Source organism: Saimiri boliviensis, chromosome 11 (genome assembly GCF_048565385.1).
Source record: "Saimiri boliviensis isolate mSaiBol1 chromosome 11, mSaiBol1.pri, whole genome shotgun sequence".
In the NCBI taxonomy this organism is placed as follows: Eukaryota; Metazoa; Chordata; class Mammalia; order Primates; family Cebidae; genus Saimiri; species Saimiri boliviensis.
In genome coordinates, this window is record NC_133459.1 from 30,652,432 (window position 1) to 30,679,997 (window position 27,566).

The 27,566-nt window shown below is 44.8% G+C and overlaps 1 pseudogene; it reads left to right on the forward strand.

The window, feature by feature from the left end:
• The first annotated feature begins 17,390 nt into the window (after nt 1-17,390).
• Nucleotides 17,391-18,018, forward strand: LOC101046145 (SAP domain-containing ribonucleoprotein pseudogene; annotated as a pseudogene).
• The last annotated feature ends 9,548 nt before the right edge of the window (nt 18,019-27,566 follow it).

The window sequence follows — 27,566 nt, forward strand, 5'->3', positions numbered from 1 at the left end:
GTTAGGTCCCAAGTGAAAACAGATGACACATTCAAATTAGAATAATTTGAAGAGGGTTTATTTATGACGGTATGTGCGGGTGCAGAGAAACCATAGGGATAGCACAGTGACCCGGGGCTAGCAACACTTGAGGAACTGTTACCCACCTTAGGCCTGAAGGGACAGGTGAGATCGTTGCCAGAGGGAGGGAGTTTTGGAAAAGAGACCTCCTTAGGAAGAGCTATGACTGCCCATCAAGGATACCTGTCAACCTGTGGAGGGAGCAAGGGAATAACTACCCAACCTCTCTCCCTTCTGGCCCCTCAGCCCCAGGCTCCCCAGTGGCTGAGCCCAGGAAGGAGCCTGAAGGCAAAGGAGGCTGCTGATGTGTCCAGACAAGGCAGATGCAGAACAGGGCAGAAAAGAGTGAACCGTGGGTCTGGAGGGGCAGGCAAGAGATGGCTGGCCCTCCCAGGAAGCTGCACAGCCTGGTCTGGCTGTCTCTCCCAAAGCTCCATCATGACTGGTGACAATTTGGAATCTCAGACCAGAGGGTTGTTTTTGTTTTGTTTGTTTGTCTGTAAAGGGATAGAGTCAGGGCTGGGCACTGGCCCACACCTGTAATCCCAGCACCTTGGGAGGCTGAGGCAGGTGGATTGTTTGAGACCAGCCTGGGCAACATGATGAAAACCTATCTCTACCAAAAAAAAAAAATTAGCTGGTGGTACATGCCTGTAATCCCAGCTACTCCGGGTGGCTGAGGCTTGAACCTGGTAAGTGGAGGTTGCAGTGAGCTGAGATCATACCACTGCATTCCAGCCTAGGCAACAGAGTGAGACTGTCTCAAAATAAATAAATAAATAAATAAATAAAGGGACGAGGTCTTGCTTTGTTGGCCAAGCTGGTCTTGAACTCCTAGACTCAAGTGATCCTTCCACCTTGACCTCTCCAAGTGCTGGGATTACAGGCATGAGTCGCTGAGACTGGCCAGACCAGAGTTTTAAAACTCACACCGTTCCCTTTGGTCTCTTCTATACATCTGTGTCCCTCCTTCCCTAGAGAAGACCCTATAGGAGGTTGGATTTCTGAGACTCTGGGAAGAAGCCACTGACTATCCCAGCTTGCTTTGCAGGGAAGCAGAAGCTTCTGGCTCAGCCTCCCAGTGACCAGAATCCTGGGCTGACCCTCAGGCCTCGCTCTGCCAGCTCCCTTGCCCCACAGACATCTTTCTGCTTGCCACTGTGGCCCCAGGCACCCCCAGACATCAGCTTCATGACTTTCCTTTCTCTCCATAGGAGATGTCTTCTGCAGCTAAGCCAGAGCAGGTTCTGGGATTCCCCACTACTGGCAAAAGCCCCAAAGTGCCCTGAGGACAGGGCTGACTTGCATCCAACTATCTCCTTTTGGTCACGCAGACACCTGTTCCCTCTTTTTTCTTCCCAAGGCACTCGCCTGAATCTTCTTTGCCAAAATGAGTTCCTTCCCACCTTTCAAATCCAGTTTAAACCTTAGAATCTTTCAGTTTCAATACCAGAGGACATAAAATTTTAAAAATTAAAAAACCTTAAAATCTCCTCAGAAAGCCTTCCTCATCAGTTCTCCCAACTCCACTCTTGCTATTATGACGAATATCATCATCAGGACTTCTGCACATAAATACCTAATGGTAGCAACTAACATGTACTAAGCTGTACTAAGTGCTATCGGCCCACCACTGAGCTATTTGCTGTACAGAAACCATCTCATTTAATCCTCACAGCCACCTGGCAAGGTATGTGCTACCAATATATAGAATATGTTGTGATTGGTACCCCTGGACTGTACCATGAGGCGCAATTACTTTATCCATTTCTACGGAAAAAAGTGAGGCTCAGAAAGGATAAATTACTATGTTAAGTTCACACAAACAAGCAAAAGGCAGAGATGAGACCCAAACCCAGATATGACCAACCCCAAAGCCTATATTCTCTCTCTCTCTTTTTTTTTTTTTTTTTTTTTTTTTTTTGAGACAGAGTCTTGCTCTGCTGCCCAGGCTAGAGTGCAATGGTGCAATCTCGGCTCACTGCAACCTCCACCTCCCAGGTTCAAGTAATTTTCCTGCCTCAGCTTCAAGAGTACCTAGGACTACAGGTGCCCATCACCATGCCCAGCTAATTTGTATATTTTTAGAAGAGATGGAGTTTCACCATGTTGGCCAGACTAATCTTGAACTCCTGACCTCAGGTGATCCACCCGACTTGGCCTCCTAAAGTTCTGGGATCACAGGCACGAGCCACTTTGCCTGGCCAAACCCTATATGCTTAAAATTGCAATAATTTACTGTGTCCCAGGCCGGGCGCGGTGGCTCAAGCCTGTAATCCCAGCACTTTGGGAGGCCGAGGCGGGTGGATCACAAGGTCAAGAGATCGAGACCAACCTGGTCAACATGGTGAAACCCCGTCTCTACTAAAAATACAAAAAATTAGCTGGGCATGGTGGTGCGTGCCTGTAATTCCAGCTACTCAGGAGGCTGAGGCAGGAGAATTGCCTGAACCCAGGAGGCGGAGGTTGCCATGAGCCGAGATTGCGCCATTGCACTCCAGCCTGGGTAACAAGAGCGAAACTCCGTCTCAAAAGAAAAAAGAAAAAAAAAAAAAATTTACTGTGTCCCACGTATGTGCAATTCCTGAGTTAGGTAGTAGCTGGAGGAGTTTCTGAATTTTCTCTGTAACATGGTCATCTATGTGCTAGAATGGCAGTCAGTGAACTTAATATGCAGATGAAATAAATACTCTGTACAGTGTAAACAATGTTATCTCTCAAGTTTTTGCAGCAAACACCACCATTACCCCCTTGTAGTTAAACCCACTTGGCTACCACTCTTGCTCTCAAACCTCCATGAGGCGCCAAACACCAGAAAAGGGTTTCATCAGAGATGTCAGTGTGAGATTAAGAACGCACAACATGGCCAGGCGTGGTGGCTCACACCTGTAATCCCAGCAACTTGGGAGGGCAAGGCGGGTGGTTCGTTTGAGGTCAGGAGTTCGACACCAGCCTGACCAACAAAGTGAAACCCCGCCTCTAATAAAAATACAAAATTAGCCGGGCATGGTGGTGCACACACCTGTAATCCCAACTATGAAGGAGGCTGAGGCAGGAGAATCACTTGAACCCAGGAGGGAGAGGTTGCAGTGAGCTGAGGTGGCTTCACTGCACTCCAGCCTGGGTGACAGAGCAAGACTCTGTCTCACAAAAAAACAAAAAATTAAAAAAAAAAAAAAAAAAAAGAACACACAACATGGGCATGTCCACAGTGGGGAGGAAAAAAGCCACACAGGACAGATGAAATAAAGGAAACAAGGGAACTCACTAGCAGCTACTGGTAAGAAGCTCAGGCTATTAGCCTGTCCCTCTCCCCACTGCCAGGAAAGCCATCTTCAGCCGCTTGGAAACCTGGCCCTGCTTTTACTTCCTTTGTGAAATGTCCCAGGTGGTATTTTCCCCACAGTGTAAACAGTCTTTTTACATTAATCAATTCATTTAATTCTCACAAAAACACTATAAAGTAAGTACTGTTATCTCCATTTTACAGATGAGGTAACTGAGGCACAGAGAGTCTAAATAATGCACTCAAAGTCATGTGACATATGGTAGTGCTAGATTTAAACCCTTGAGTTATTGCAGAATTTGTGCTCTCAAAAACTACTACTCAGGCCGGGCGCAGTGGCTCACGCCTGTAATCCCAGCACTTTGGGAGGCCGAGGTGGGTGGATCACCTGAAGTCGGGAGTTTGAGACCACACTGGCCAACATGGCAAAACCCTGTCTCTACTAAAAAATACAAAAAAAATGTAGCTGAGTATAGTGGCATGCACCTATAATTTTAGCTGCTTGGGAGGCTGAGGCAGGAGAATCACTTGAACCTGGGAGGCAGAGGTTGCATCGAGCCGAGATTGAGCCATTGCAGTCCAGCCTGGGCAACAGAGTGAGACTCTGTCTCAAAAAAAAACAAAACAAAACAAAACAAAACAAAAAACAAACCTACTACTCTGTAGTTTGACAACAAAGCTAAATGAAGATAATTAGAAAATCCACTGTTGCACCAGAATTGCAGAAGGGCTGTGGAGATACGCTTTTTTGTAGAATCTATGTGCTCCAGTGATGTGGAAGGGAGATCTCCCACCTAGAATGTGTGGTCAGTGAGGCCTGGGTCACTCCCAGACCAGGTTGTCTCCTCCAAGCTCTAGACTTTCATCTCAGCCCTGCAGTAATCCCCTCAGAAAAGGAATGCTTCTTTCCCTATTGTTCCAGCAAAAGTCCTAAGATTGCTCTATCAACGACCTTGGTTGTGTGTGTAGCATTGACCCAGTTATGGAACTAAAGGATGGAATATACTGACTTATCAGACCTGGGTGATATGCACACTCTCCTCTGCAGCCACACCTGGACCACATGGAGCAAGAATGGAGAGATGGTTCCTAAGGAAAACTAAGAGTACTGAGAAGAGGGGAAAGAATGATGAGCAAGCAAAACAGATGATCCAGGGATTCAGGCACTGACACTGGCAGTTACAAGCCAGTGTGATAAATGACTTGACAGCAAGGAACTGGCACTGGAAAAGAGCAAAAGAAACACCTAAACCAGAGGAAGTGGCATGTAAGCTAAGACCTAAGGAGGAGGTATCCAGAGCTAGGAGGGTGGGGGATGGGGAAAGGAAACAGATTATGCATACTTCTTTCCCTCCTTCCTTCCTTCTTTCCTTCCTTCCTTCTTGCTTTCTCTCTTTCTCTCTTTCTTTCCTTCTTTCTTTTTTGACAGCATCTCACTCTGTTGTCCAGGCTGAAGTGCAGTGGTGCAATCTCGGCTCACTGCAAGGTTCAAGGGATTTTCCTGCCTCAGCCTCCAGAGTAGTTGGGATTACAGGCGCCTGCCACCATGCCACCTAATTTTTGTATTTTTAGTAGAGATGGGGTTTCACCATATTATCCAGGCTGGTCTCAAACTCCTGACCTCCGGTGATCCACCTGTCTCACCTTCCCAAAGTGCTGAGATTACAGGTGTGAGCCACTGTGCCCAGTCACATTTCTTGAAATGTGTGAGATTGTGGCCTAAACATTCACAGAGTCCGTAAGGATGAAGATGACAGGCTAGACTGGGTGCCTTGAAGTGGTCCTGAGCAGAAAGGAAGGAAAATGAATTTGGGGCTGAAGAAATGAAGTTTTCAGTTTGGATACTGATTCAGAGGGGTACATGGATCATCCTGTTAAAGGTATCAAAGAGCCAGATGAATATGTGAGTATGGCATTTGGGAGGAGGATCTCTGGACAGAGATCTGGGTGTGATCAGCACAAGGATGGCCGTTGAATGACCATCATTTAAGGTCACCAAATTGTCACTGAGTGTAGGAGAGACATCCTTAGGTGAGAGGACCAAGTGGGAACAGACTCTTCAACAAAGACATCCACATGGCCAAACAGCACAAGAAACAAACATGTAGCCGGATGCGGTGGCTCACGCCTGTAATCCTAGCACTTTGGGAGGCTGAGGTGGGTGGATCACCTGAGGTCAGGAGTTCAAGACCAGCCTGGCCATCATGGTGAAACCCCATCTTTAAATAAATAAATAAATAATAAAAATAATAAAAATAAAAAAATAAAAGAAACAAACATGTAAAAACATTATTACTGGCGGGCTTGATGGCTCATGCCTGTAATTCTAGCACTTAGGGAAGCCAAGGCAGGCAGATCACTTAAGGCCAGGAATTCAAGACCAGCCTGGGCAACATAGCACGACCTTGTCTCTACAAAAAAATTTAAAAATTAGCCAGGTGTGTTGGCATGCACTTGTAGTCCCAGCTACTCAGGGAGCTGAGGCAGGCAGGAGGACTGCTTGAGCCCAGGAGATGGAGGCTACAATGAGCCATGATCATGCCACTGTACCCCAGCCTAGGCAACAGAATGAGACCTGTCTCAAGACAAAAAATGTTATTACTTATTATTATGTGGGTAGACATATTAAAACAATGAGATACCACTATGCACTCATTAGAATGGCTGAAATTTGAAATTAAAAGGACTCACAATACCAACAACCATACCACTGAAAGGAGTGTAAACTGGTACAACCACTTTGGAAAACTGGAAGTATTTACTAAAACTAAACATACATATCCCCTCAGACCTATAGTTCCACTCAAATATATATAACCAAGAAAAATAAATGGTTAAGTCTACCAAAAAGACATATGTAGAAGAATGTTCATAACAGCATTATTGAGAATAGCCAGAAGCCAGAAACACACCAAATGTCTCCACTGTTATATGTTCATTCCACAGAATACTACACCACATATGCACAAAAAACTAAGTACTAAGTACTAACATGGATGAATTTTATAGCTATAATATTGAGTGAAAAAAGCCAGAATAAAAATAATGTACACTATTCAATTCCATTTAGAAAAAACTCAAAAACAGGTATAGTTAGTTGATGGTAATGGAGGTCAGAAATACCGGTTTCTATTGTGAGAGGTGATATGTCTGAAAGAGAACCAAGAGAACCTTCTGGGGTCCTGGAAATAATTTGTATCTTGATCTGGTTGATGGTTATACAGGTGTATACATGTATAAAACTTCAAGCTGTGGGTGGTGGTATGTGCCTGTAGCCCCAGCTACTCAGGAGGCTGAGGCAAGAGGATTGCTTAACCCCAGGAGTTTGAGGCTACAATGAGCTATGATTGCACCTGTGAATAGCCACTATACTCCAGCCTGGGAAATGTAGCAAGACCCTGTATCTAAAAACAAAATCAAATATATATATATATATATATATATATATATATATATATATTTTTTTTTTTTTTATTTTATTTTTATTTTGAGATGGAGTTTCGCTCTTGTTACCCAGGCTGGAGTGCAATGGCTCGATCTCGGCTCACCGAAACCTCCGCCTCCTGGATTCAGGCAATTCTCCTGCCTCAGCCTCCTGAGTAGCTGGGATTACAGGCACACGCCACCATGCCCAGCTAATTTTTTGTATTTTTAGTAGAGACGGGGTTTCACCATGTTGACCAGGATGGTCTCGATCTCTTGACCTTGTGATCCACCCGCCTCGGCCTCCCAAAGTGCTGGGATTACAGGCTTGAGCCACCGTGCCCGGCCTTTTTTTTTTTTTTGAGACGGAGTTTCGCTCTTGTTACCCAGGCTGGAGTGCAATGGCACGATCTCAGCTCACCGCAACCTCCGCCTCCTGGGTTCAGGCAATTCTCCTGCCTCAGCCTCCTAAAATATTTTTTTTTAATTTAAAAAATCAGACAGTAGGCTGAGGGTTGTGGCTCACACCTGTAATCCCAGCACTTTGGGAGGCTGAGGCAGATGAATCGTCTGAGGTCAGGAGTTTGAGACCAGCCTGGCCAACATGGTGAAACCCTATATCTACTAAAAATACAAAAATTAGCCAGGCATGGTGGTGGGCACCTGTAATCCTAGATACTCGGGAGGCTGAGGCAGGAGAATCGCTTGAACCTGGGAGGCGGAGCTTGCAGTGAGCTGAGATCACGCCACTGCACTCCAGCCTGGGTGACACAGTGAGACTTTGTCTCAAAAAAAAAAATTAGAAAGTATTCATCCAGTTGTTCATTTAAGATCTGTGCACATTACAGCATCTATTTTATACCTAAAGGTGGGGGTGAGGGAAAGTTTATCCTGTCTTCCCAAAGACAAAAGTACCAAAGTCAGCACTGATCCAGGAACTCTGTATGTTTTACAATTTGTGATATGATGTGACAGTTTCCTGAGGCCCATCTTAATGGCGAAATTCCCGAGGGCAAGAGCCTCTCTTTTGATTGTTATCTCTACTGTTCCAAAGCATCCATACTGGGACTCAGATCACAGCAGGCCCACAATGTCTATGACTCAGTATCTGCTCAGAACAGCACACCCAACCCTTCAGTGTTCAACTCAACATTCACTTCCCGAGTGTCTGCTCTAAGCCAGGCCCTGTGCTGAAAGGTAGAGGTACAAACACCAGTAAGATACCATCCCTACACTTGAAAAGCTGCCAATCAAGAGGTGGGTACCCCAGGATAAAGGACAGGACCTTGCAGCAGCCAACCCATCCATCAACACACGTAAAATAATATTAGTAACAACCAACCACCATTTATGAACTGCCAGGTGCTTTATGGTGTAACAGATTTGTTTTTTCTTAATTGCTATTTTAAACCACAACTGCCTGCAGCTACTTTTGTCTATTAGGGGAGTGGCATAATTTTTCTCTGGGTAGAGCATTCTTTGTTTGGGAAAATACTTAATAAGTTGCTTTGGCATGAAGAATGAAGCTCCCCAGGGCTAGGGCAAGACAAAGACAGCTGAACTGCTTTGCAAATTAGAGTGGAAAAATGTGGCAGCCGAGAGAGCGAGTCGAGGGGCCTGAAATCAGAAGGCTCCGGTGCCTTAGAGAACCACTGCTTTGCCCCCCTAATCTGACTTATTCTTCAGGTTTTACCTTTCAAAAATCACTTCCTCAAAGCACACAGCCACCAAAAAGAATGAGGTAAAGCTCTTTGTACTGATATGAAAAAAAATGCCCTGGCTATATTGTGAAGTGGAGTCGGGGGAAGTAACCAGCTGGATAGGTGCATAATACAGCCCCGTTTTTAAAGATGAGGGCCCTATATATGTACTTGCCCCTGGATACATTTGGAAAGTCCCCCAGAAAAGAATACAACACTCTGTTAACAGCTGTTACCACCAAGTAAATTGGAGAGTAAATTGGAGCTTCTGTTTTCAATTTTTACCCTTTATCTTTAAATATTTTACCATGAGATTTTTATCTCTATTTATTTATGTATGTATTTATTTACTTTTGAGACCAGATCTTGCTTTGTTGCCCAGGCTGGAGTGCAGTGGCACAAACACAGCTTACTGCAGGCTCAACCTCCCAGGCTATAAGTAATCTTCCTGCCTCAGCCTCCCAAGTAGCTGGAAGCACAGGTGTACCACACCACACCCAGCTAACTTTTTAACAACTTTTTTGTAGGAACTAGCCACTACACTACAAAATGTTGGGATTATAGGCATGAGCCACCTTACCCAGCCTGAGACTTTTTTTTTTTTTTTTGAGACGGAGTTTCACTCTTGTTTCCCTAGCTGGAGTGCAATGGTACAACCTTGGCTCACTGTAACCTACGTCTCCCGGGTTCAAGAGATTCTCCTCTCTCAGCCTCCCAAGTAGCTGGGATTGCAGGCATGGGCCACCATGCCTGGCTAATTTTGTATTTTTAGTACAGACAGGGTATCTCCATGTTGGCCAGGTTAATCTCGAACTTCCGACCTCAGGTGATCCGCCCACCTTGGCCTCCCAAAGTGCTGGAATTACAGGCATGAGCCACTGTGTCTGGCCCCAGCCTGAGACTTTTAAAAATGGGGTAGGCTTGATGCAGTGGCTCACGGCTGAAGTCCCAGCACTCTGGCAGGCCAGGCGGGAGGACTGCTTGAGGCCAAGACAAGCCTGGGCAACACGGCAAGACCCCAGTGTCTCCAAAAAATTTAAAAATTAGCCGGGCACGGTGGCTCAAGCCTGTAATCCCATCACTTTGGGAGGCTGAGGCGGGTGGATCACGAGGTCAAGAGATCAAAACCATCCTGGTCAACATAGTGAAACCCTGTATCTACTAAAAATACAAAAAATTAGCTGGGAATGGTGACGCGTGCCTGTAATCCCAGCTACTCAGGCTGAGACAGGAGAATTGCCTGAGCCCAGGAGGCGGAGGTTGCGGTGAGCCGAGATCGCGCCATTGCGCTCCAGCCTGGGTAACAAGAGCGAAACTGCGTCTCAAAATAAAATAAAATAAAATAAAAATTAGCCAGGATGGTGGAGCATGTCTATAGTCCCAACTACTCTAGAGGATGAGGCAAGGAAGATCACTTACAGCCCAGGAGGTCAAAGCTGCAATGAGCCCTCTTCATGGTGCTGCACTTCAGCCTGGACAATGAAGCAAGAAACTTTCTCTAAAAAAAAAAAAAAAAAAAAAAAAAGCTGGATGTGGTTGGTGATGCCCACCTGTAATTCTAGTACTATGGGAAGCCAAGAAGGGAGGATTGCTTGAGCCCAGGAGTTCAAGACCAGGCTGGACAACACAGTCAACCCTCATCTCTATGATAATACATTTAAAAATTAAGGGAAAAAACCAAAAACCTAATCTTCTAGGGTAGATCAGGTCCCCATGGTATCCTGCGCTCTTCCTTTGTGATATTTAGTACCTTTGGAATTGCCTGCCTGTTGACTTCCCCACCCATCCACCTTTTGCACCCACCTTGCTCCCCTTGGCTCCAAGACTACAGGGACCAGGAATGCCTAGCAAAGTGCTCGGCATAGCAGTTGACCAAATGAATGCGTTATTCCACCTTCCAATGACTTTTCTCTTGCCTGGCTCTTGAATCTTCCAGAGAAAAGAGAAAACAGCTCAGCCCCGTTTGTGAGTGCCACCCAGGCCTGGCTCACAGTGTTCCTGCACATTCCCTGCCCAGGGCAGGCTGAAGATGCTCTCTTTCTTGTTCTGGAAAGAGATGTAAAAGCAGCAGCTCCTGCTGTCTTCACTACCTCAGTCCTGGGGGACACCAAAATGCCTGAGACCACAACAACCTGTAAGAGGTGTGAGCAGGTGGCAGAGCCAATTATGGGAACAGGCCCAGGCATTCTGGCTGACCTTGGCAGATGTTTCCCTTCCATTTTCCTTTTCTTTTTCTTTTCTTTCTTTTTGTTTTTTTAGACGGAGTTTCGCTCTTATTGCCTGTTTCCCAGGTTCAAGCAATTCTGCCTCAGCTTCCCAAGTAACTGGGATTATAGGCATGCACCTCCACACCTGGCTAATTTTGTATTTTTAGTAGAGACAGGGTTTCTCCATGTTGGCCAGGCTGTGCTCAAACTCCTGACCTCAGGTGATCCACCTGCCTCAGCCTCCCGAAGTGCTGGGATTACAGGTGTGAGCCACCGTGCCTGACGCCCCCATCTTCCTATTCTTTCTAGCAGCTAGGGGAGGAGGGAATGGAGCCCTAATTGCTTTCACCTTGAGAAAAATCTGCTGCTGACCATGTGCAGAGAGAATCATTCTGTCATACAGCAGGAGGCTGGAAATTAGATCACATCAGGAAGACTGGCATTTTCCCTGAGGCTCTCGACTAATGACCAAGGGGAAGAGAGGCGCTTGCCCTAATGCCCCTCCTCACTCTTCCCTACCAGTCACACAGTGTTAGCTGAGCTCTTCTCTTACTTCTGCCCAGAACCCCACAGGGAACTCTCCACGCCTTCCCCTCCACACCCAGCCTGCTGTGACTAACAAGCGCCTTCACTAGGTCTTGCCCAGGACACAACTCAGGCAGCTGGGTGAAAACTAGAGCTATTCTCACAGGCCCCCGACTGCCAGGCAGATGCCTCTGTCGACCCAGCCAGCTTGTCCCTGCTGAGTTCAGACAGGAAGGCAAGGCCGGCCACTGGAACTACCAGGGAGAGACATCAGCCAGCCACATGTGCCCAATTCTGCCCAGACACTTCTAACAGTTGAGGTAGTGGGTGAACTCGCATGCTTTCTCCATCCCTGATGAAAAGCAAGTTCAAAAGCTGCCACATACTGTCGTCAAACCCTGGGGAAAAGACAGGACCCAGACAAAAAGAAGGCACTGCAACTTGATAGAGCAGTCTTGAGTGATACTGATGCAGTAGAGAGTCAAGCACCACAAGCTCAGCATTGGAGCCACCGAGAATCACCCGGAGTGCATGTGATACTGTTGTTAAGCAGTTAATGAGGTACAAAGTTGCGGAGCACTAACTGGTTACCTACTGGATCCCGAGTACATATTTCCTATAAGAAATTCTGGGGAGGGCCAGGGACAGTGGTTCACACCTGTTAATCCCAACACTTTGGCATACCAAGGCGGGGAAATCACTTTAGCCCAGGAGTTTGAGATTAGCCCGGGTAACATAGCAAGACCCCATCTCTACCAAAAAAAAAAAAAAAAAAATTAGCCAGGTGTGATGGCACATGCCTATGGTCCCAGCTACTTGAGGGCCGAGGTAAGAGGATAGCGTGAGCCCAGGAGGTTGAGGCTGCAGTGAGCTGTGATCACACCACTGCACTCCAGCCTGGAACAAGCGAGAATTTCATTCTAAAAAAAAGAAAAAAAAGAAAAGAAAAGAAATTCTGAGAAGGCAATAGAAGTTCATAACTTCATACATTGCCCACTGCAACAACTTTCTGGCTATGTGACTTTGATAGTGTCACTTAACCTGTCTGAGCTTCAATTTCCCCATCTGCAAAATGAGATTAATAATACCCACTTCAAAGGGCTGCCATGAGAATGAAATTAATATATATAAACTACGTAGTGCAGCATGGTGCCCAGGAAGTGCTCACTAAATGGCCACTGTCCACATTATTATTATGAAGCCACCGGTGTACACTGCAGTGTGGACACTGTGGACAGATGGAGTGTGGTGGGGCCTTTAGGACCATGCAAACCTGGTGTGAAATCCTGGTTTCATTACTTCTGCCTATGTGGCCTTGGGAGAGTTCATAAATTTCTTTGCGTTTCAGTCTCCCTCTGTAGAAAGGTATCAATAACACCTACTTTGTCAACAGGATAAAGCCCAGTTATTACCAGGACCCAAGCCTGCAGAAGATGCTCAGGAAGTATTAGCTGCGTCAGTACCGAATCATCACCCTCTTTCCGTCATCCTTCACCTTTTTCATTTGGTAGTTTTTACAGAGAGATGACGGTCTGCTCAAAGTAATTTACTGTGGGGGAGCATATTGATTTTTTCAAACCCAGTGGTCTCTTTCCTGTCCTGATTCTTGTCATCTCTACTATTTGACCCTGGTGGCCACCTGAGACCTCCTCCCCTGTGGTTTTCTTGACTCCGATACCCTGACATTTGCTTCTCTCTCTCTCTCTCTCCTCCCTTTTTCACAGGATCTTCAGCCTCCCTGGCTGATTCCGGTCCTGTGGCCCCCACGTTCTACCTGTTCTCTCCAAAAAAAAAGACTATGTGATCACCAAAACCAAGCTGTCTGCCATCCCTCCCGATCTCAAAGGTATCATTATTCTCCTGGTCACCCCTACATAAAATCCCAGATCCTTATCTTTTTTCTTTCCTTTCTTTCTGAATCCAGTCAATTGCTATTCTGTTTTTTCCTTCAAAATATTTCTCATATCCATCTCCTTCTTTTTCATGCTCCCTCTTGCCAATGTCAACTCAGGCCTGATCTAGTTTAAACAGCCAATTCCCATCCATTCCGAGTATCACAGCCTTCCTAAAAAGATTACTTGAAGCTCACCACCGGACATTCTTTTTCTACCACCCTCTCATCTCCATTCAGAATCCTATTAAGCCTTTTCCTTCCTGCAGTAGATTCAAGAGTATTCAAGGCCTTTCATATCTAGTTTCTAGAGTTGACTTTCCATCAGGCCCCAGTCCAGACCCTCCATTCTGTACATCCCTTATCCCCCATATCCATCTCCTTTCCTTTGCATTTGTATCCTCCTCTGCTTGGAGTGTCCCTCCATTTCCTCTCCTATTCAAATTTCATCCATCCTTCAAGGCCTGGCTCAAAACTCAACTCCTTCCTGTAGCCTTCCCTGGTGGACAGTGATCACTTCCTCTGAGTTCCCTTTGACGGTGTTGGAGGTGTAGGATTGGTGGTGGTGAAGAGCTGACTGTTTGAGGAATTGGTCAGTGCCTGCTGGATCACCTGCCTGTGCCTTCAACTTATACCTAAAGGTGGAAATGGCATCTCCCACATCCTTGTGGATGACACAGCCCAGTGGTTTGGAGTTGAACAGACTTGTGTTCAAATGCTAATCTGTCACTTTCCTACTGGTTTTAAGACCTCAGCAAACAACCCACCCTCTCCAAGTCTCATTTTCCTCATCCAAAATATAGGGGTCATAAAGGCCTTATACAGTGGTGAAGATTAAATGATAATGTAAGCAAACAACATGGCACAGTGCACGGCATATACCCTAGAAAGGTAGGAATTATTATAGTTTCTGGCACTCTGCAGTCTAAACATTATTTTTGCAGCCTTGCTCATTTGCATAGCCAAATAGTAATTTATATAGACTGTGATATTTCACTATAGGTATATCTGCTTCCCAAACCACCTGCTTTTTCCAACTTTCCATTTTTATAAATGCTACCACTGTTCCAAGGCTCCTGGGATCAAACCTTGGCAATGTACAGTGCAGCTTTTTCTGCACTTTCATGGGCCAAACCCATTGGCACTGAACCATGAGCTGTCTTTAACTGTTCTGAGATGTCTTAACTCCTCATTGGTACTGTGCCTACTTTGAGAGCAGGAACTATGACTTGCACTGCCTTGGTACCTATCACACCAGCATAGAGCAAGGACTCAATACAGATTTGTTTTCTTTTCTTTTCTTTTTCTTTTTTTTTTTGAGATGGAGTCTTGCTCTGTCACCAGGCTGGAGTGCAGTGGCACAATCTCGGCTCTCTGCAACCTCCACCTCCCGGGCTAAAGTGATTCTCCTGCCTCAGCCTCCTGAGTAGCTGGGACTACAGGCACGTGGCACCATGCTCAGCTAATTTTTGTATTTTTAGTAGAGACAGGGTTTCACCACATTGGCCAGACTGGTCTTGTACTCCTGACCTCGTGATCCTCCTGCCTTGGCCTCCCAAAGTGCGGGGTTTACAGGTGTAGGCACAGCATCTGGCCAGATTTGTTTTCTAAAAAAAAAAAAATATATATATATATATATATATATATATATATATATATATATTTCAACAAACTACAGGGGCAGGTGTGAAGGAGGTATGATAGCAATCTAAAAAAAGAATAAGATATTCTGTGATTATGTTTTATCCTCTCCTCTTTCTCTAATTCGTGAATTCCTCCTACTCATTTTTTTTTTTTTTTAGACAGGGTTTCACTCCTGCCACCCAGGCTTGGAGTGCAATGGTGCGATCTTGGCTCACCGCAGCCTCTGCCCTCCCTAGCTCAAGTGATTCTTCTGCCTCAGCCTCCCAAGCAGCTGGGACTACAGGTGCATGCTACTGTGCTCAGCTAATTTTTGTAATTTTTGTAGAGATGGGGTTTCACCATCTTGGCCAGGCTGGTCTTGGAACTCCTAAGCTTAAGCATGAGCCACAGTGCCCAGCAATTCAGCTTACTTGTTTTTTGTTTGTTTGTTTGTTTTAGACAGAGTCTCACCCAGGCTGGAGTGCAGTGGCACGATCTCGGCTCACTGCAACCTCTGCCTCCCGGGCTCAATCCTGTCTCAGCCTCCTAAGTAGCTGGGATTACAGGCATGTACCACCACACCTAGCTAATTTTGTATTTTTAATAGAGATGGAGTTTCACCATATTAGCCAGGCTGGTCTTGAACTCCTGACCTCAGGTGCTCTGCCTAGCTCAGCCTCCCACAGTGCTGGGTTACAAGTGTGAGCCACCACACCCAGCCCTTCTATTTGTTCTTTAAGGCCCAAATCAATATTCTCCCCTTCAAGGTCTGCCATAAGCATTGTTTCCTTTTTTCTTTCATTTATATTACATATTTAATTGTATAGAGATTTTACCAAATTTTTTAAGTTAAAAATAGAAAAAATTTAAAATAATATAGAACTATGTAAAGTGATTATAAATTTTTTTCTCGTATTCCCATTTCTCAAAGGTAACAACTGGGAACACTTTGGTGGGTTTTCCTCCAAATCTTTTTTCTGCTACACTGGAAATTAATATACTAAGATAGAATATGAAAATAATCTTTTTAAAATAGTTATGTCTATCTTCAATTTTATATGCCCAAATTGGCTATTTTGGGGATAGGGAGACTAAAATAAATTCAATATGTGAAATAAATGAGAAAACTTCAAATCTGTTCCATAGTACCTTAATAACTCTACTAGCGAGTACTTGCCATACTGTGCAGTTTATGTACACATCTGTATCCCAGTTGGCTTGTACAACTGGCAGCAACCACCACGAATTTTTATATTCTGAATATCTAATTTGCACATAGTAACTGCTCAATTTATTTTATTTTATTTTATTTTTACATTAAAAACTTATTTTCAGAGACAGGCTTTTGCTCTGTTACCCAGTAACATGATCATAGCTCACTGCAACCCTGAACTCTTGCCTCAGGACTACAGAGTTATGCCACCATGCCGGGCTTATTTTTTAAATTCTTTTAGAGTTGAGGTCTCACTGTATTGCCCAAGCTGGTCTCAAACTCCTGGCCTCAAGCAATCCTCTCATCTCAATCTTTCAAAGTTCACAGGGCCTCACTCTTTTTTTTTTTTTTTTTTTTTTTTTTTTTTGAGACGGAGTTTCACTCTTGTTACCGAGGCTGGAATGCAATGGCACGATCTCGGCTCACTGCAACCTCCGCCTCCTGGGTTCAGGCAATTCTCCTGCCTCAACCTCCTGAGTAGCTGGGATTACAGGCACACGCCACCATGCCAAGCTAATGTTCTGTATTTTTAGTAGAGACGGGGTTTAACCATGCTGACCAGGATGGTCTCGATCTCTTGACCTCGTGATCTACCCGCCTCGGCCTCCCAAAGTGCTTGGATTACAGGCTTGAGCCACCACGCCCGGCAGGGGCCTCACTCTTGTCACCAAGGCTAGAGTACAGTGGCACGATCATGGCTCAGCAGCCTCCACCTCCTGGGCTCAATCAATCCTTCCATCTCAGCCTCCCTCAATCGTTCTTAATATGTTTTATAACTTTGTTAATTTATTTTTAATAATAAACTCACGTTTATTTCAGTAATTTTGCAATTCACCATTAAATGATTGATTTGTCATTTGGGCTCTTAGCAAGAAACTGAACTAAACTTAGATAATTCAAGAAACTTCTATGAAGGGAATATTCAAGAGATATGGGTAAAGTTATGGGAACCAGGGAGGTTGAGGCAGCCAGAGGCTAGCAATAGTAGAAAGCCACCATGACTGTGCTCGCTCAATAGGCAAGGGGAGGAAATGGAATTTCCTTGAACCCAATGATACACCAAGCCACGGAACAGGGGCCACAGACAGAAGCTATTGTCTTGGAAGGAAGCAGCCATTGCCAGAAAAAATTTAAAATGTGGCTGGGCACAGTGGCTCATGCCTGTAATCCCAGCACTTTGGGAGGCCAAGACAGGTGGATCACCTGACATCAGGAGTTCGAGACCAGCCTGGCCAACACAGCAAAACCCCATCTCTACTAAAAATACAAAAATTGGCTGGGCATGGTTGTGCCTGCCTGCAATTTCAGCTACTCAGGAGACTGAGCCAGGAGAATCACTTGAACCCAGGAGTCAGAGGTTGCAGTGAGCCAATATTGTGCCACTGCACTCCAGTCTGTGCTACAGAGTAAGACTCTGTCTCAAAAACAATTTTTTAAAATTAAAGTGCGGAGGGGTAACAAGATGGCAACCAAGACAGTGGAGCTCCATAAGCTGAAACTTGCTGAACTAAAGCAAGAATGTCTTGCTCATGGTTTGGAGACCAAGGGAATAAAGCAAGATCTTATCCACAGACTCCAGGCATATCTTGAAGAACATGCTGGAGAGGAGGCAAATGAAGAAGATGCACTGAGAGATGAAACAGAGGAAGAAGAAACAAAGCTTATAGAGCTCCCTGTCAAAGAGGAAGAACCCCCTGAAAAAACTGTTGATGTGGCAGCAGAAAAGAAAGTGGTGAAAATTACATCTGAAATACCACAGACAGTGAATGCAGAAGGCCGAACGATTCAATGTACCTGTGAGCTTGGAGAGTAAGAAAGCTGCTCGGGCAGCTAGGTTTGGGATTTCTTCAGTTCCAACAAAAGGTCTGTCATCTGATAACAAACCTATGGTCAACTTGAATAAGCTGAAGGAAAGAGCTCAAATATTTAGTTTGAATGTCTCTTCAATATCCAGAAAGCCTGAAGATGATGAGAAACTAAAAAAGAGGAAGGAATGATTTGGGACTGTCACAAGTTCAGCTGGAACTGGAACCACAGAAGATACAGAGGCAAAGCAGAGGAAAAGAGCAGAGCGCGTTGGGATTGCCTGATGAAAAGTTCTTGTTACTTTCTGTTCTCCAGTGTTTTCCATTTCTCTGATTCTTCTTGGTCACATATATACCTAAATACACAGTCATGTGCCTATGTCCTGCCTCGCAATGAGGGATCACGTACCCCAGGTACATCTGTGAACTGCAGCAGCAGTTTGACTTATTGCTGCTTCAGCTTTAAGGTTGCTGTGTTTATGTTTTTGATTATGTTGCTTGTTAATAAAATATATATATACATGAAAAAAAAAATTAAAATGCATCCCAGAACAGTGGAAGACCCTAAATTCTTCTTCTGCATGTCATTCTCCTAAGTGCCTCCCACTAGGCCGAACCCAGGTGAGCAATGAGCCAACAAGATACAGCCCATGGGGGTTAGCCTCCTGCACACAGAGCAAGTAAGGTCAGAGAATGGATGGGGGTGGGAAACACAGGGGAAGCACAAAGTCCATCAGCCACCAACCACATCATAGCCAAGGAACGTCAGTTCGATTATTCTCCCATCTGAAACCTAAGCTGTAAAATTAGCCACCATCAATGTCTTTCACATCAAATAGTACTGAAAAGAGAAATAATCAATAAATGTATCTACAGACTGGGCACAGTGGCTCACATCTGTAATGCCAGCACTTTGGGAGGTCAAGGCTGGAGGATCACTTGAGCCTAGGAGTTCAAGACCAGCCTGGACAACATATGGAGACTGTACAAAAATATATATATATATGGGGTTGGGCATGGTGGCTCACGCCTGTATTCCCAGCACTTTGGTACTAAGGCAGGTGGATCACCTGAGGTCAGGCGTTGGAGACCTGCCTGGCCAACATGGTGAAACCCCATCTCTACTAAAAATACAAAAATTAACCAGGTGTGGTGGCATGAGCCTATAGTCACAGCTACTCAGGAGACTGAGGCAGGAGAATCACTTGAACCTGGGAAGCAGAGATTGCAGTGAACCGAGATTGCGCCACTGCACTCCAGCCTGGGCAACAAAGCGAGACTCTGTCTCAAAAAAAAAAAAAAAAAAAAAAATTAGGGGCTGGGTGTGGTGGGGCACGCCTGTAATCCCAGCACACTTTGGGAGGTCAAGGAGTTTTCACTATATTGATCAGCCTGTGGAATATAGTGAGACTTCATCTCTACAAGAAATTTAAAAATAAGCTGGCATGGTAATATGCACGTGTAGTTCTAGCTATTTGGGAGGCTGAGGTAGAAATTCAAGGTTGCAGTAAACTATGATCATGTCACTGGGTGACAAAGCAAGAGCCCATTTAATTTAAAAAATATATACATGTTTAAAATTTTAATTAGTGGGGTGTAAATAATGTGCACCTGTGGTCCCAGCAACTGGAGAGGCTGAGGTGGGATGATCACTTGAGCCTGGGAGGTTGAGGCTGGAGCGAGCCCTGTTTGTGCCACTGCACTCCCTCCTAGGTGACAAAATGAGATCCTGTCTAAAAAACAAAAACAAAAACAAAAACAAAAAACAAAAAACAAAAAACGCTGGGTGCACTGGCTCACACCTATAATCCCACCGCTTTGGGAGGCTGAGGCGAGCAGACCACGCAGTCAGGAGTTCGAGACCATCCCGGCCAATATAGTAAAGCCACATCTCTATTAAAAATACAAAAATTGGCCGGGCGCGGTGGCTCAAGCCTGTAATCTCAACACTTTGGGAGGCCAAGGCGGGTGGATCACAAGGTCAAGAGATCAAGACCATCCTGGTCAACATAGTGAAACCCCGTCTCTACTAAAAATACAAAAAATTAGCTGGGCATGGTGGCGTGTGCCTGTAATCCCAGCTACTCAGGAGGCTGAGGCAGGAAAATTGCCTGAACCCAGGAGGCAGAGGTTGCGGTGAGCCGAGATCGCACCATTGCACTCCAGCCTGGGTAACAAGAGTGAAACTCCGTCTCAAAAAAAATACAAAAATTAGCCAGGTGTGGTGGCACGCACCAGAAGTCCCAGCTACTTGGGAGGCTGAGGCAGAAGAATCGCCTGTACTCGAGAGGCAGAGGTTGCAGTAAGCCGAAATCACGCCACTGCACTCCAGCCTGGGTGACAGAGTGAGACTCCATCTCAAAAAAAAAAAAAAAAAAAAAGGCCGGGTGCGGTGGCTCAAGCCTGTAATCCCAGCACTTTGGGAGGCCGAGGCGGGTGGATCACGAGGTCCAGAGATCGAGACCATCCTGGTCAACATGGTGAAACCCCATCTCTACTAAAAATACAAAAAATTAGCTGGGCATGGTGGCACATGCCTGTAATCCCAGCTACTCAGGAGGCTGCGGCAGGAGAATTGCTTGAACCCAGGAGGCGGAGGTTGCAGTGAGCCGAGATCGTGCCATTGCACTCCAGCCTGGGTAACAAGAGCGAAACTCCGTCTCAAAAAAAAAAAAAAAAGTGTGTGTATGTGTGTGTTTATATATATAAACACACACACACATACACACACATTTTTTATATATTTATATATATAAACACACACACATAGTAGCCACAGACCTTGCCACAGTAAAATGATCATGAAGCTGAGCTAGTCCTCATAGCTGCCTTCTTCCACTCTAGTCCATGTTCCCCTCACCCTCTGCCAACATGTTGGCCAGAGGAAATTCTTTACTCGGTGGGATGACCCAAGCCTTCATTTCCCAGGATTCAAGTCACAAGTGGTCCTGTCTTTATTGCTTTGCTATAGCTTTACATCGACAGTTATTAGGTATGGGAGTACTAAGAGTTACCCTAGTGAATCCACTGGGAATGAGCATAGTTCTTCTTTCCCATTGGTAGCAGCAATCTAATTTTCATGCAGGACTAATCACCCTAGCTAATAGTATAAACTCCTTATCTGCCATTGGCTCAGTAGTAGGAGGAGTCCAAAATGACCACTGGAAAGTCTCAGCTTCCAAGTTAATAGAAGCAATGTAATGACTGCGTTCCCTGGAGAAGGTATTCCTCCCTTGGGAAATAGGACTTTCAAACCTACTCAACCTAGAGTTGCAAAGAAAAAAAAAATCTATGAGTTATTAAGTAGAAATGTGAGAAAAGTCACTCCCACTCCCACCCTGGATACAGATGGCACTGTATGTGGTGACTTGTTTAAAGCATATACCACATCCTTTGACATCACCTCAAAACTTGTTTTTCTTTTTGTTTTCTTTTTGAGGAAAACAAGATCTCACTATGTTGCCCAGGCTGGTCTCAAATTCCTGACCTCAAGCTGTCTTCCTGCCTTTGCCTCTCTTAGTGTTGGGATTACAGGTGTCAAGCCATCAGGCCCAGCTTATGTCATCTCGATTTTCAGGTTGCTGTCTTCCAGGTGGCATTCCTAGGAATCAGCTGGCTGTGACTTCCTAAGCCATTTCTATGCTATCCAGAGTTTGTCTTAAGTGTTCAAGGAATATTCTATTTGAGAACACCTTATATTTTCATCACCAAAAACAAAACCAGAAAAACCATAACCACTCTTATGTTGTAATTTTCTTTTTAAGTCATACAGGGCAGACCCTTACCTCGAATGCTAGGGTTTTGCCATGCAATTGATGCCTAATTATCACTCATATCCCTGCTCTCATGGCCTCACCCCACACAGTGGCTAAAATATCCACTAGGCCTTTTTCAGCATTTTTCACAGAGATCTTTTAAATTTGCTATTATGAACAATTGCAAATAACAATGTGGGAATTATTTCCATGGCATTCATAAATTGTGATATGCTCTGTAACACATCAATAAAGTGTCAAGTGAGTTTTATGTTGGTCAAGAAAAAAGATGATGGGGCCAGGTGCAGTGGCTCAGGCCTGTAATCCTAGCATTTTGGGAAGCCAAGGTGGGCAGATCACCTGCGGCCAGGAGTTCGAGATCAGCCTGGCCAACATGGAGAAACTCTATCTCTACTAAAAATGCAAAAAATTAGCCAGGCATGGTAGTGCATGCCTGTAGTCCCAGGGAGGAGTGAGAATCGCTTGAACCCGGGAGGCAGAGGTTTCAGTGAGCCAAGCTCGCACCACTGCACTCCAGCCTGGGTGACAAAGCGAGACTCTGCCTCAAAAAAAAAAAAAAGGAAAAACACAATGGCCCCTAATGCTTTCATTTCATAATTTGATCTGGTGTCTATGATTAAACCGAGGAGCAGTTTAGAATAAAAGAAAGAGTCTGACTTCATGTTCAAAATTCTGGGAGAATTATAGTAATTCTCATTATAGTAATCAACCTCATGCATGTAAATAAGTGTTTCTTAAGAGCAAATTTCCACAATTATTTGTGAGCTGTGAGCTCGGACTTTGAAATCAGACAGCCCTGGATTTCAAACTTTAATTCACCACTTACGCGACTTGGACAGATTATTTAACCTTTTTGAGCCTGTTTCTTTTCCTTTGTAAAATGGGCATAAACTATTGGCCTTTATCCGAGACTTCAAGGCTTATAAAGAGACTGGCATATACTAAATTCTTTAAAAAATATTAGTAATTATGATTTCTAATAGTTATTACTTACTAAGCATTATAGGTATTGGGCTCTAAGATGAATGAAATATTTCAGAAGTCTCTGCTTATAATAGGGACATTTATCAACTTGTTTCCTTTAGGCTGTGTTTTTTAGAAGGTTGGATCATTTCCCTTTCCCCCCAAAAAACATTTGCTAAACTTTCAGAAAGCAAGCACAATTGCTTAATTTAAACTTTATCATTGATATTTACTGTAAGAATAGTTTTAGAATAAATTCGTTCACTTAGGTCAACATGATACAAATAAATTCTGTTTTAGTGAGTTGTAAGTTTACTTTGTAAGACACTGAAATCATTACATAATCATTGAAATCAGTATAATTACATCAAATTTTACAGAACTGGGGGCCAAACTTTGCCAGTTTTAAGGGTTTATGGTTAAATCTTTTGAATATAGTATTTAAATTCCTAAGTAAGTCATATCTATGATATAATGCTTAAAACATGTGGGCTCTCAGCTGGGCATGGTGGCCCACACCTAAAACCCCAGCACTCTGGGGAGGCCGAGGTGGATGGATCACTTGAGGTCAGGAGTTTGAGACCAGCCTTGCCAATGTGATGAAACCCCTTCTCTACTAAAAACACAAAAAGAAGCCGGACATGGTGGCACGCAACTGTAGTCCCAGCTACTTGGTGGGCTGAGGCAGGAGAATTGCTTGAACCTGGAAGGCAGAGGTTGCAGCGAGCTGAGATCACGCCACTGCACTCCAGCCTGGGCAACGGATCGGGACACCATCTCAAAAAAAAAAAAAAAAAAATTGGGGGCTCTTGAATCAGACTACCTGAATTCAAATCCCTAGTAACCCTGCAAGTGACTTAACCTCCTTGTGCTTTTATTTTCTCAGCTGTAAGATAGGAATAACAGTACCAGCTTCAGATGACTGGTGTGAGAATTAAATAACTAGATGCATATAGATGTTGGCTATCATTATTTATTATTTCAGCGATTCCAAGTTCCCAGTAAGTAATGCAAAGTGAAGAGAAGTAGGATCAGACTGTCCTGTCAAAAGAAGTATCTCAAACTGGGCACAGTAGCTCATGCCTATAATTCCAGCACTTCAAAAGGCTGAGGTGGGAGGATGACTTGAGCCCAGGAGTTTGAGACCAGCCTGGGAAACTTGGCAAAACCCAGTCTTTACAAAAAATACAAAAATTAGCTGGGCATGGTGCCTATAGTTGCAGCTGTTCAGAGGGGCTGAGCTGGGAGGATCATCTGAGCCCAGGATGTCAAGGTTGCAGTGAGCCAATATCACACCACTGCACTCCAGCCTTAGGGACAGAGTGAGACTCCATCTAAAAAAAAAAAAAAAAAAAAAAAAAAAAAAAAAAAAAAGTTTTTTAGAGTCATAAGTGCCCTAGTGAGCTTGGCACAGGTAGAGAACTGCTATCCCAAGAAATGCAGACCAAACATGCTGATGAGGTATCCATTTTATGCACATCCTCCCTAGAGCTTAGGGACAAACTTCGTGAGTCAGCTTATTGGGTCACACAATCAACTGACTGGTCCCAAGCTTCAACAAATTAGATTTTCCAAAAGTTCATTTAAAAAAGCTTAAAGTAGGCCTCAAGTCCCTTTACTACACTCTACGCCTGGGCAGTGGCCTCACTGATGACAGGATGTAAGTGGTCTCAGGAAGTTTCTCAGGTAGTCCTTTTCCGATATACAGAGACTGAAAACATCTTGATTTTCCCCTCCTTTGCTCCTTTTCAACTAGGTAGCAGAGACCAGAGGTATTCAACCAGTATGCTGGTTGAATCAACCATATCAACACCGAATATAGTAGCAGGGTCAAAGTTTCAGCTCAGCAGTTGATTGTTAAGACTGATTTGAGATTAGGGAGAGAGGCAGGTGAGAGTTGGGCAGGCCCTGGAAGCAAGTCATTCCGCTGCTGAAAACCTTTGAATGCCTTTGCTATGCAACAGCAAGAGGCTTATAAGAATAAAATAGGCCAGTCATGGTGGATGACCAGGCGCGATGGCTCACGCCTGTAATCCCAGCAGTTTAGGAGGCCAAGGCTGGCAGATCACCTGAGGTCAGGAGTTCAAGACCAGCCTGGCCAACATGGCGAAACCCTGTCTCTACTAAAAACATAAAAATTAGTTGGGTGTGGTGGTGGGTACCTGTAATCCCAGATACTCAGGAGGCTGAGGCTACAGAATCACTTGAACCCAGGAGGTGGAGGTTGCAGGGAGCCAACATCATGCCATCGTACTCTAGCCTGGGCAACAGGAGCAAAACTCTGTCTCAAAAAAAAAATCAAATAAAATAAACTTAGACTGATCTCTTTTTTAACAGGATATAAACCGCTAAGATCCATCCAGGCTGAACTACTTGCAGGTTCTCAAACTACTTGCAAGTTCTCTCTCCCCTCTATACCCTCTCCTGTGCCTGGGATGCGCTTCTCCAGCCCTTTACCTGGCTAACACCTGAGGTCTTTCAAGTTCAGTTTAGATGATACCTCCTCCAGGAAGCATTCCTTAACCCTGAAATTGGGTAGGGTGACCCTCCTCTGTACTCCTATAACACCTTGTACTTAACCTTATTCTCATTATTTTAACCTTATTCTTGGTTTTTTGTTTGTTTGTTTGTTTGTTTGTTTGTTTGTTTTTTTGGTTTTTTTTTGAGACGGAGTTTTGCTCTTGTTACCCAGGCTGGAGTGCAATGGCGTGATCTCGGCTCACCGCAACCTCCGCCTCCTGGGTTCAGGCAATTCTCCTGCCTCAGCCTCTTGAGTAGCTGGGATTACAGGCATGTGCCATCATGCCCAGCTACTTTTTTGTATTTTTAGTAGAGACGGGGTTTCACCACGTTGACCAGGATGGTCTCGATCTCGTGATCCCCCTGCCTCGGACTCCCAAAGTGCTGGGATTACAGGCGTAAGCCACCACTCCTGGCCTATTTTAACCTTATTCTTATTATTTTATCCACACTGATCTGCAATGTACTTACCTGTCAATGTACTTACCTGTGTTCCCCTGCTGTCATCAGCATCCTGAGGATAGGAACCCACATCTTACTCACCATTATATCCTTAGTTTCGGGCCGGGCGCGGTGGCTTACACCTGTAATCCCAGCACTTTGGGAGGCCAAGGCGGGTGGATCACAAGGTCAAGAGATCGAGACCATCCTGGTCAACATAGTGAAACCCCGTCTCTACTAAAAAATACAAAAAATTAGCTGGGCATGGTGGCGCGTGCCTGTAGTCCCAGCTACTCAGGAGGCTGAGGCAGGACAATTGCCTGAATCCAGGAGGCAGAGGTTGCGGTGAACCGAGATCGTGCCATTGCACTCCAGCCTGGGTAACAAGAGCGAAACTGCGTCTCAAAAATAAAATAAAATAAAATAAAATAAAATAAAATAAAATATCCTTAGTTTGTAGCATAGCGTTGGCACATAGTAAATACTCAATAAATATTTGTTGCATATTTACTGTAGTAGCCTCCTAATTGGTCCTCATGCTTTCATTTTTCTCCCAATTTCTACACAATAGCCAGAGAAAGCTTAGCACAGCCTACATGGCCATCCACCATTGTGACCCTGCCTACCTCACTTCTACCTGCTTGTGTTCACTGTCTTCTCCAGCCACACAGCCTTTTTTTTTCCCAGAATTCACTCAACCAGTACCTGTCTCAAGGTGGCTACATTTGCTGCACCTTTTGTCCAGACTGCTCTTCCCATATGGTATTTGCCATGGCTGGCTTCTTCTCCCCCATCAGGAACCCCGGAGAGAGATCTTCCTGGACCATTCTACTTAAAGTAGCAACCCCATCCCTTCTCAGTTACTCTATCACAGTGTTATGAGTGTCATGTTTTATCAGCTTTTTTTTTTTTTTTTTTTTGAGACGGAGTTTTGCTCTTGTTACCCAGGCTGGAGTGCAATGGCGCGATCTCGGCTCACCGCAACCTCCGCCTCCTGGGTTCAGGCAATTCTCCTGCCTCAGCCTCCTGAGTAGCTGGGATTACAGGCACGCGCCACCATGCCCAGCTAATTTTTTTGTATTTTTAGTAGAGACGGGGTTTCACCATGTTGACCAGGATGATCTCTATCTCTTGACCTCATGATCCACCCGCCTTGGCCTCCCAAAGTGCTGGCATTACAGGCTTGAGCCATAGTGCCCAGCCTTTTTTTTTTTTTTTTTTTTTTTTGAGACAGAGTTTTCTTCTTTCTCCCAAGCTGGAGTGCATCTGTCTCCCAAGCTGGAGTGCAGAGGCTCAATCTCAGCTCACTGCAACCTCTGCCTCCTGGGTTGAAGCAATTCTCCTTTATCAGCCTCCTGAGTAGCTGGGATTATAGACACCCACCACCATGCCCGGCTAATTTTTGTATTTTTAGTAGAGATGGAGTTTCACCATGTTGGCCAGGCTGGTCTCGAACTCCTGACTTCAGATGATGCGCCCACCTCAGTCTCCCAAAGTGCTGGGATTACAGGCGTGGGCCACCACACCTGGCCATTTTGTCATCTTTCTAGAACTCATTCCTACCCTGCTTACTTGGTGTTTATCTGTCTCCCCTGTGTAGAAAGCAGCACAAAAGCAGGAACCCTATTTATCTTGTTTCCCGCTTATCTCAACACCCAGTACAATGGCTGGCATCTATTAGGTAGGTACTTAATAAATATTCATTGAATGCATGCATGCATTATGAATGGAACAAATGCTGCCCTTGAAGTAGTCACCTTAGGTGGGTGTGTCTATCCTTGCTCTGACAGTGCCATGCTGCTCAAAGGTATTTTGGGACCTCATCTTTTAGACCTGACCTCAGAATCACTTCAAAAGTTACACAAGCTCTTAGAAAAGAAGGCATGAAGAAAAAAAGTTAGAGAAGAAAGAAAATCAGATTCACAGCTGGGCACCGTGGCTCACATCTGTAATCCCAGCAATTTGGGAGGCTGAGTCAGGAGGATCGCTTGAGCCCAGGAGTTCAAGACCAGCCTGGTCAATGCGGTAAAACCCCAACTCTACAAAAGAAACAAATTTAAATTAACTGGGCATGATGGTACATGCCTGTAGTCCCAACTGCTGGGGTGGCTCAAGCAGGAGGATTGCTTGAAC